The sequence below is a fragment of the Urocampus carinirostris genome, chromosome 10, assembly GCF_059441175.1.
Source record: "Urocampus carinirostris isolate Australia breed hairy pipefish chromosome 10, RoL_Ucar_1.0, whole genome shotgun sequence".
NCBI lineage: Eukaryota > Metazoa > Chordata > Actinopteri > Syngnathiformes > Syngnathidae > Urocampus > Urocampus carinirostris.
Window position 1 is genome coordinate 17,454,496 of NC_142358.1, and position 11,859 is coordinate 17,466,354.

Consider the following 11,859-nt stretch of genomic DNA (forward strand, 5'->3'; position numbering starts at 1 on the left):
AGAACAACAGTGCACAAGTGCTCAGTAATAGTCAAAATAACTCAAAACTGGAATAATAAGCAATCTTCCTAGCAAGTGTTCCCAGTAAAAATAGAGAACAACAGTGCACAAGTCTCAGTAATAGTCAAAATAACTCCAAACTTTGCAAATGTCAAATACTCAAAATAAAGAACAGCAGCGTGCAAGCACTCAAGAATAGTTAGTATAGCCCAAGCCTGGTATTACAGGATAAGCAATCTTCTTTGCAAGTGTTCAATGGTCAGAATACTGTACAGTAGAGCCACCCTAACATTAGAAGCAATCTTCATGTAAGTAAGCAGAATAAAAAACAATATTAGACTAATATTAAATACTTTTTTATCAAAAAATAAAATGTTTCCAATAATTCTGTACTCTAGTTATTCATATTTTTACAAAATGCTCTGCCAATAAATAATAATTTGATTTCTTCTGTATACACATTAATTAAACTTATTTTCAGCATAATGTGGAACATAAAATGTGTTGAAATTCCAGAGAATACGTTTTTATTCCCCTCCCGGAAATAACACATGTTTAGCTGTGTCTTCAATTATGATTTTAAATCATTTTATGAACAAGGTTCTAATTTCAAACATTATTACTTCCAATTAATGTGGATGAAAACATAATTTATCGTTTTCCGGTCGCCCCAACATCACCCCAAAAAGTATTTAGTAGATGAGTGGTTTTACAATAATGATGTAAGATTTAATAATATTCACTGAGAATCAACTTTTTCCATCTGTGAAGCACCATCTAGTGGTCTTAATCAGAATTACAAAAATAGGGTAAGTGAACTAAGATTTAGCGGGGTCCAAAAATAAAAGGGAAAAAGTGTAATCATTATAAAATGTTTTACTGTAGAAAATAGAAAAGTCGAAGGCATAAATATAAGTTTCAATAAAACACTGATTAATTTAAAAAAAAAAAAAATTCTTATCAATGCAATTTTATTTTCATGGATTATCTCAAAGCCTTCCCTGTGACGTCTTTGATTAGTGGTGCCCTCCTAAAAGGTTCGAAGCAACCACCTCCAAGAGAAAGTTGAAAATAAAGAGCAAATATTTTCTTGTCTGTGTTTTTAATTCTGGGCAAAAAGAGACCTCATTGTTTCAGCGTGTCATAGAACCTTATTAGGACACCACCATCCTGCACTGGAGGGCCTAGTTAAGAAGGAAGTGGGTCATCTAAAAGAAATCCAAGAGAGAATATCGAGATATGCTCTCAATTATTCCAACACAACACAATTACATGGAAAAAGTCACTTGAAAACTGCATTTGTGAAAAATTGAAGTGGAGGGTAATTGTATATTTTTATTTTTAGAATTTCTTTTCATATATTTACTTTTTTGATTCGGTTGTCGATAAAACAAGAAAAAAGGCGTTTTTTAAGGTAAGATTAGAATATTTCCACTTCACAACGATAAATTTTTGTGATTTTCCAGGGCCTGGTTTTAAAAATGGGCGTGGCTTAGTCGTGGTCAGGTGTGGCTGATTTGCATAAAAGTCAAGTCATGTTAATTTGTGACGCCCTTGATCACAAAGAGTCTCAAAGGGCTGCACAAACCACGGATTATTGCAAACCACAGACTATAATTACACCATCCCTTATCTAAAACCTACATGAGGGCAAGGAAAAACTCAAAAACCTCAACATGAGGCAGGCCTCCAAATTTCTACAGTTTAGTGTGGCAGATTCCTCCATCGGAAGATATAGTTGACTGTCATCTGCGTAGCAATGGAAACTGATATTATACTAGCGAATAATATCACCTAATGGAAGCATGTAAATGCTGAAAAGAAGGGGGCCAAGTACTGAACCCTGCAGAACACCACAGATAACACTAAAAGGTTAGATGTCATTTCACCATATTTAACACTGTATGTTCTCACAACGGGCTTAACAAATTCTTCTTTGGGTTGAATGTAGTTTTGAATGATTGTTTTCCACACAAAAGTCAGACTTCATTCTCATTCATTTTTACTTTAGGTCAAGAATAATGAATATCTTTATATACATTTACAGAAGCTCCCCTACTTACGACCATTCGACTCACAAAAGATGGTAGATAACGAACATTTTTTCCAGGATGTCGAAAAATATCTGGACATTGCTGTAAGTTAGATTTTGTATCGTGTCCACCTCTTTCCGCCGCAACCGGCATGTGGTAGCACTGTGAGAGGTCACGCAGCATCCACCCGAAGAGGAAATCCGTTTTTGCTTCCTCGTTTGTGTGTAAAAATTCTATTCTGGATCTCCAATGCGCTAAGAACTTTGACATTTTAATTGTTTAATATCCCGTGTGTAACCGCAGTGTACCCGTCCCACCAGGGATCCACAGTCAGGCTGGACTGGATGATGAGGCTTTTATTACAGTTGCTCCAATGAGTGGAATAAGTGGAATAAGAAAGATTGATGCGGTTGAGAAAATGGTTGGATCGCTTTTTTTCGCCCACTTTCTACCACAGAGGAGGAAGTAGCCTAACTCTTGAAGCCCATCTTCCACAAGTAAGTTAAACTTCACTTTATTTATCTTTATACAGCATATTATTTTATTAAATGTAATTTGTTTTAGTACAAAACAATACAGCTTACTTATACAAGCCTTAAACATACATGTATAAATATTTAACATACAAAATAGGGCACTGAATTAACTTACGAGAAAATTCAACAACAATCGTCCAAAATAGGAATCTCGTTCGTAAGAAGGGCAGCGTCAGTCATTTATTGAATAATGTATGTGTATTTTCATTAAAGGAAAATTCAATGCTAAATTTCTAATTAAATTGTAATTAAATTTTAATTAATTCTAATTCAAAAACGTTTAATCACAAAGAATTGAGTCACAGGGTTGATGGGGAAGGTGAGTTTAACACAGCAAAAGGACAGCATCTTGAAACATCAAAGAGATCGGAGAAAAATAAACATGACAATGCAGCAGCTTCTCTTCTCAGGCAAATGGTTGAGTGGTTCACAAGGCGATTAAACTTTTCCAAGCAAGGAAAACACAGCGCACACTGGCTACAAAACACAGCGCACACTGAAATCATAAATAGTTTTATAATCAAGTAAAAGAAATTATATAATCATGTACAAAATATAGGCAGTGACACATTTCAATATTCCAACAGTATCAAACTGCTAGTCCTTTGTGTTCATCTGTTACAAAAAAGTAGCTCTCAAATTCAAATCTTTGGTGACTCCTGCCTTAATGCTTACTTATTAAAAATTGGTAATACATTTTGGGGGTAATCACAATAATGTAGAAGGTTTTATAACCTTTTTGTGTGAAATGTGTAGTCTGTGTGGCCCTTTGAGACTTTTTGTGATTAAGGGCTTCACAAATAAACATGACTTGACTTGACCGCTAAGTGAGCGGAACAGATTATATTATTGATGCTGAATAGATTGGGCCTAAAAAATCCAGGCCGACCCGACCTGGTTCGCAAGTACTGAAAACTGACCCAATCCAAAACCCGATTTACTAGCTTTATTTGAGGGGCTCGGCCTGAAGTAAATTCGAGTCCCTCAAATCAAGTGTGCACTTCAAGGTTTAGTGCCGAAATGAAGTATTCAGCGCTAAAGTACGCATTTCGCCGAACTGAACAAAATGGCACAGAAAAGAAAATTATATTCTGCAGATTACAAGCTGCATACAAGAAAAAAATTAGGCCGGAAACAAGAAAAAAAGTTTGTAAAGCTTTTAGCAAACATAAGAGATGTCGAGGTGGAAAGGGGAAGCGGCACATCTTCTACAGTGACACAGAGGATGAAAATTTATTTGAATTGAGTTGTTTTGGAGTCAAACTGATAGTTTGATCAGTATGTTCTTTAAGATAGAGTTATCTAAATAATATAACTATTACTCCAGTAAAAAGTACTGTTACTTCAGAAAAATATTACTCAAGTAGAAGTAGAAAGCAGTCATCTAAATAATTACTTGAGTAAAAGTAATTGTATGTTGTGCAGATCCTCCACAAAGGAGGGAAAAAACAAAACAAAAACAACAACAACAAAACCCGGCGAGAGAGAGAATGATTGACATTGTATGCCCTAAAATGTCCATTTCGGGCCCGGGCGCATGACCTTACCTCTATTACTGAACACAACAGTGAAGAAAAAAATGGGCGGCGTTGATGCCAAGGTGTGTTTTTGTGGTTTTGCCGACCCCAAAGGAGACAAAAGGATAAACAATAACGTCGTCATGGCCACCTTACCCCACCGGCACGCGAGCTCCATGGTGACGCTGATCCAACGCGTTTGTTTTTGTCCTTGTCTGCCTTGGGACAATTTCCTGCAACCTGTTGAAAGACAATCTTCTTATCAGACATTCAAAACCGCATTCAATTTGTTTTTTGTTTTTTTTATACAAAGTAACTTTAGTCTTTTCAACTACATTTTTTCTGTTATAAAATGTATCTAAACTTATATATGAATCCCAGTTTGTGTTTGCGTGTGTTTGTGTGCGTGAGTGTGTATTTGTATGTGACTTAAAGGCTCCAAAATGGCTGAACCGATTTTTGTGAAATTTTACACAGTTATACTTTCTGTCTATGGGAGTGTTTTTAGGTAGGTTTTGTGTCAAGCCACCCCCAATAAATAGCAACAAAATGTATAAACATATGCCTTTGTTATGGAAACCCAAGGTCCCACCTGACAGGGCAGGCTTTACTAGGTGGGCTTACACGCCCTTTCCTATTGAGAGAGGTTGTGAACCAACGTTACCTCCCAGTACACACCCTGCAATCAATTGGGATTGGTCACACTTAAGGTCAATCTGCTGATTACCCAATGAGTTGTATTTAAGTACAGCTCCCTAAAGAGAAGAGAAGATCATCAAGCTTGGGAAGAGAGGCCACTCTGACCTTTAGAGGAGTGCTGGAAGGCAGGCATGATTTGATTTTAATTGTTTGCTCTCTGCCACAGGAAGCCTACCTGCTATTCGAGAAGAACCTTTTGTTTTTTGGACATCATGCCCCATTTCCTCGAACCTTTTTGTCGTAGTCGAAAAAACGAATTGTCTCTTGGTTGTGTGTCTTCAAGAAAGTCTTCAAGAATGGACAACATTCCGTCAGAACTTATACAAAATGGTGGTGAACAAACTATAGACATCTTGACAAAAAAAATTGCAGAAAGTTCTGGCAAACAGGCCATCTGCATGGACGAAATCACTAGTAATTATGCTACCAAAGAAAGAAAACCTCCAACTATGCTTCAACTACAGAACCATCAGTCTCGTCAATCATGCAAGTAAAGTTATGCTCAAGGTCCTACTGAACTGACTGAATCTGAAACATCCGAGCGTTGTGTGTAATAGTTATGTCATAATTACTGATATGATTCACCTGTGCCATCTTGGCGCCAACCGCTGCGGGTTCTGATTGGCTCCCTGTCACTATTTAAACCCAGTCATGTCAGTCCCCTGTTGTCAGTCCGTCTGCGAACCTCAGTGTATACTATGCAAGTCTTTTTCAACCCTGTCTCCCACCTGTCCCGTTTTTGCTCCAGTCTGTTTCCGGCTACGACCTGTTTCGATCCTGACCTTGTCTGCTCTCCTGTCCCGGCTTAAGACCTCTTTTTGTCCCCGACTTTGTCTACTCTCCCGTTCTGGCTTACGACTCGTTTCCGACCCTGACCACGCCTTGCTCTCCCAGTCCCGGTTACTGACCAGTTTTTCCGTCCCTGACACCGCTATCGCTCGCTAAGGAAGATCCACTTCCGCATTCATCACAATCCTAGTACGAGAGCGACTTGCTTCCCACGTCCAGCGAACACTGGATCGTGGGCGCACCCCTTCCTCTTTCCTTCAATGAAACTTGAGGTAAACGCTACTCAATTGGGCTCTGTTTCCTTTCTGGTCCTGACAAGTTGACCACTGGATATCTCTGTATATTCTTGTGCAACTAAAAACCAGTAATAAAAAGCATAAGGGAGAATAAAACTATGAAGACTCAAAGTAGCCATAAAACAACTTTATTTTCTTTTACTTTTTGCCTGGCCTTTCGCAATGGAAAAAGAAAAGGAAAATGGGGGAAAAGATGAAAAAAGTCAAGGAGGAAAAGGCCACAAAACAGAAAAAAAACGAAAGAGAAAATAGAAAAAGAGTATTAAAGAAATAAAAGAAAAAGAAGTAAACATGAAAAATTAGGAAATATATAGAGAGAAAAAACTGCTTGCCAGCCAGTTGTAGGGCACACAGGGACAGACAATTAACGTGAAATGGATGATTTTGTATTGTGGAAGGAAACCGAAGTGCCCGGAAGAAACCCACGCAGGCACGGGGAGTACATGCAAACTCCGCACCAGAAGGCTTGTAGCTGGATTTGAACCCCTGACCTCTGAACCGTACCGCGGACGATCTAACCACTATTCCGCCGTGCCGCCTGATAGCTCATATATGTTTGCTTATTATTTCAATCAACATTATTTTTGTTTTTTCTAATGATATTTTTTTGGCCACCATGTTAATGATACACACTGTCCCTTTAAAATCATTATGTTCATTCCATAGCCTTTTTCCGAAATACCAAAATAACTATGTGCTTTGTATGCTTTTTTTCCTTTCTCTCTTTTGTCAGCCAAGCATGACATAACAATGCTGACATCATCCTCAGGATGTTCTGAACGCTTTGGCGATGAAGCGCTTTCGTGGCACAAAAGCAAAATATGGATTTGCTGCCCCCCCCTCCAAAATAATACAGAAGAAGTAAAAATGTAAAGCTAAAATAGGCATTTGTTGGGGACACAAGGGGAATTGTTACCAAGGCCTTAAAATCCCATTGTGTAACACAGAGTGTGAAACTCGTTGGAGTCCGGGGCCACATTAGGTTAAAAAATATCATTTTTTTTTCATTTATCAATAAATAAACATGTACCTATCTATAAGTTATGTTTCTTTATATTTGTTTTCAAATAGATACATTTCATCACATTAGTTTTGAAACGCTCACTATTAAGTCAAGATAACGGGTCCATGTTTTAAACACTTCATTTGCTATTTAGTTTTGTAGTATTACCGTAGTTGTGTTTAATGTTGTTGTTTTTTCTGTATTCCTGCATTTGGATTTTTGTTGTAGTTCTGTGTTTTTTTTTTTTTGTAGAATTATATTTGACCCCAATCTGTCCTGCCAAACACACCTTAAGAATATTACTAGAACAGCTTTTTTTTGATCTTCGCAACATTGCTAAAATTCGCCGTATGCTGTCCCAGTCCAATGCGGAAAAGTATAATTCATGCGTTTGTTACCTCGCGTCTCGATTACTGTAATGTATTACTCTCTGGTCTCCTGAAGTCCAAAATAAAGAGCCTACAGCTGGTACAAAATGCTGCAGCGAGGCTTTTAACTAAGACTAGAAAGTTTGATCACATTATCCCGATATTAGCTAACCTGCATTGGCTTCCTGTTAGCTTAAGATGTGATTTTAAGGTTCTGTTGGTAGTATACAAAATCATGCATGGACTTGCTCCCTCATATCTTTCAGATTTAAATTCCCCCTACGTTCTGGTCCGGAGTTTTCACTCTGAAAATGCTGGTCTACCAGTGATCCCAAGAGCCAAAATGAGATCCGCAGGTTCAAGAGCGTTCTCCATTCGGGCGCCGATGTTGTGGAATGCTCTGCCCCCTGAGATTCACAACCTAAGTGGAACTGTTTTTGAGTTTTTCCTTGCCCTCATTCAGGTTTTAGATCAGGGGATGATGTAATAAAAGTTTGTAGCTTGCAATAGTCTGTGGTCTGTGCAGCGTTTTGAGATCCTTGTGAATAAGGGCTGTACAAATAAACATGACTTCACTTGACTTTTATTTTTGCATTATCTCTGCAGTAGTGTTTTTGTACACTATTCCAGTTGAGAAAGGTCAGAACATGAGTCATCGGGGGACATTCCCTGGGTTATTAGCCTGATGCTAAAACAACACTGAAGAGGACAGCTCCAATTGGGAAGAAAAAGGGCGCCTCGGATAAAGTGGTCGAGCAGGACCAGGATCCATAGAGCAAACACCCTCCGCTACGCGTCTTGTTCCAATCTCTGACCGCGCTCCGTCTCCCGTCCCGGCTGCCGACTGCTTCCGATCTCCGACCACGCTCTGTTCTCCCGTCCCGGCTGCCCGTCTTGCTTCCGATCTCCGACCACGCTCCGTTCTCCCATCTTTGCTTGCCCGACTTGCTTTCGATCCCCGACCATGCTTTGTTCGCAAGGGTTTCCTGCTCCTCTTGCCCAGCAAGCACCGGATCGCTGTTGTTTTTTCCTCTCGCCCTGACTGCCCTAATCCCTAAATAAAGCATTGTGATGAAACGTTACACATTTGGGTCCGCTGCTAGTTCTGGTGGTGACACATGGATAAAAACTAAACCTGTCTTAACCTTTTGACCTTTTCAAGGCTCTAATTGTGTGATTGAAAATTTGCAATTCAATTTTTTTATACATATATATCCAGCTTTGGCCTTGGTCATAGCACAGTACTGATTTTACTGTCAATAGAGGGCAAAAAAGTAAAACAACGAACAAATTATATGTGTATGGACGGCTCTGATGCCACTGATCATTTTGAGTGACTGAAAGCAAAACAAATTTAAAAAACAGCTTAAATTTGACAACTAAAGTACCTCTACAATTATTTGTAAAAAAATGTGTAATGCGTTATATGTGTATATTATTACACCACAAGGGTTAATAAAGGCTTTCAAATCATGGATTGGAATTTGAGTTAGGGTTCAAATGAGACATAGTTTCTAAATACAATTTCAAATCAAGTTTGGGGCTCCAAAGACTTATTTAAAACTAGGGTTAGTGTTTCAAAAGAGTGTTTCAGACTACGGTAAGTAACAAGGCCTCACAGTATTTAATAAAGGCTTTCAAATCATAGATTTGAATTTGAGTTAGGGAACTAAATAAAAGGTTTAGCACTTCTATAGGTTTCAATCACGCTAAGGGTTTCAAATATGGATTTAAAACTAGGGTTTGTGTTCCAAAAGACTGTTTAAGACTAATTAACCAGTTCTCACAGTATTTAATAAAGGTTTCCAAAATCATGGATTTGAATTTAAGGTAGGCTTTCAAATTAAAGGTTTAGGATATCTAAAAATTGTTTCAAATTAGACTTGGGAATTCGAGGATGGATTTAAAACCAGGTTTAGTGTTACAAAAGACGGTTTCAGACTAAGATACATGGTCTCAAAGTAAGGATTTCAATAAAGGCTTTCAAATTATGGATTCTAATTAGGGTTAGGGTTTCAAATGAAAGGTTTAGTTTCAAATCAGGCTAGGGGTTTTAAAGATGGATTTAAAACTAGGGTTGGTGTTACAGTGTCTCAAAGTATTTGATTAAAAAAAAACATGGATTTGAATTTGAGTTTAGGATTTCCAGTGAGGTTTGGGACTCCTAGATATGGTTTCAAATTAGGCTTAAAGTTTCTAAAACAGATTTTAAACTAGGGTCAGTGTTTCCAAAAGGCGTATTAGACTGAGTTCAGGGTCTCAAGGCAGGGTTTGAATTTTGATTAAGTTTGTGCTCTCAAATTACAGATTTGAGTTTGAGTTGGGTTTCAAATGAAAGTTTTAAAGGTTTAGGACTTTTAGATATCGTCTCAAATTAGGCTTGGGATTTCAAAGACAGATTGAAAACTAAGGTTAGTGTTTCACAAGGGGGTCTTAGATTAAGTAACAGGGTTTTTAATCAAGGTTTTTAAATTTTGATTCAAATTAAAGTTTTAGATCCGTGGTAGAGTTGGCGTTCATTTTGGAAATTGTCATTGCTGTGCTCACATCTGGTTGTGTGTACGAGTCCTCTTTTTCTTCTCTTCCATTTGCAAGCACAATCGTCCCTGTTTTTTGTCCCCTTTTCTCGTCTTTGTAGTTCCCTTTAAGGCGTCACCATGGTAGTGAGCTGGTTGCTAGGCAACTGGCCCGCGTCTGGAAAGACATTTAATTGGTGCTCCACACTAGCACATACGGGAAACGATGGGGTGCTATACAAGGGTAGGGTTTTTAGTAAGGGGTTTAAATTCAGCGTTTTAAGCAAAGTTTAAGGTTTTGAAAACTGCTTTCATGCTAAAGGAAATTCAAATCGGCATTTAGGATTTCAAGGTGGCAGTTTGAAGCTTAGGAAAGAGTAAATCGAGTTTAGGGTTTTGAGCCGAAATTATGGGTTTTAAATTTGGGATAAGGCTTCAAAGAAATTGATAGGGTTTCAAGTGGGCAAAATTGTTTTTCAATCTATTCATACATCATTTTTTGTTTATATTACCTTTTAGAATTGCATTTTCAATATTTTCAGGGGTTCAAACGGGGCCAAAGTTATGATTCCAGGATTCAAACCAGGTTTAGGTTTTCTAACTAGGATCAGAATATCAATCTGGGGTTCTGCTTTGAAGTTGGGTTTTCAAATGTAGAGTTAAACTGGGTGTTGGGTTTAAAATAAGGCTTTCAAGAAATAGGTTGAAGTTAGGGTTTGGGTTTTAAGAGAGGGTTTCAAACAAGTTCATGTTTTAAACTAGAGCTAGGTTTAAATAAGGATTTGAAAGTTAGGTTTATGGGATGGATTTTCCTGCAAATATTACAGTTTGGAATTGAACATTTCCAAACAGGTCAAGTGTTTCAATTTTAGGTCTGTGGCATTTAAGGGTTTAAATCAGGTGTTCGAAAAGTTAGGGTTTTAAGACGGGGTTTCGAGCATAGTTGAAGTCAACATTTTAAACTAGAGCTAGGGTAGAGTGAAGATATTAAGATTTACAGGAGCCATTTTCCTGTGAATGTTAGGGTTTCAATAAAAAAATCTAAACTGGTCAAGTGTTTCAATTTCACGTAGGTAGATTTTAAGGGTTTAAATCAGGGTTTCAATAAAAAAGTTTGATGTTAAGGGTGGGGTTTCAAGACAGGGTTTCAAACAAAGTAGAAGTTAATGTTTCAAACTAGAGGTAGAATTGAGTAAGGATTTCAAGCTTAGGTTTACAAAGTCGACACCCCTGCAAATTATACGGTTTAAAGTACAAAACATTCTTATTGCTTTAGTGTTTCAATTTCACATCGGTAGCATTTAAGGGTTTGAATCAGAGTTCACTAATCATTTTATTTAGATGAGCTGCTAAAGGCTACATGTTTGTTGGCGACATCTCAGCTGGCAAGATTATAAAAATTCCTGTAGTCATGAATGCAACACTGCTTGCAACATAGGCCAATCAGACTCAAAAGAAATCAGAACCAATCATTATTGCTTTTTTGTGAAAAAAAAAACAAACCTTTTATTGGGAAAATTATTATTATTATTATTAGTATTGTTATTAGGGCTGCAACTAACGATTGATTTCATAATCGATGAATGGGTCGATTTTTTGGGGGGTGGGGGGGGATGTTGTGGGCTAATTGATGAATCTGAGTTCTAATTTCCCTCCTTTTTATTCAAATATGGAAGTTTTGGAAAGATAAAAATGCACTAAACGTTCTATGATATAAAACAAAAAAATATATATAAGCGTTTGTCAATTAACCTATAATAAAAGAAAATGAATAGAAATGTATGCTATACACCTGCAAATATGTAAGATACTCTCTCCCTACCACCTTATCCACTGATCATATCAAATTTGGACTTATCTTACAAAACAAAAAATAAGGAGCAATACATTTCAATTTGATGGATGTATTTTTATTCACAAAAAAAAATGTAGACGAACCCACTTTTCAAAATGTTGTCAACAAATTTGTTTTGGAGGGTTACATTTTGGAATATGATAAACCTTGCCAATAGGAAAATGAGATATGCTCATGAAATTGCCCCGGGGCTAGAGTTAAACGCGTCATTATTATTATTTGTCTTTTTACTTTATTTATCCTACTT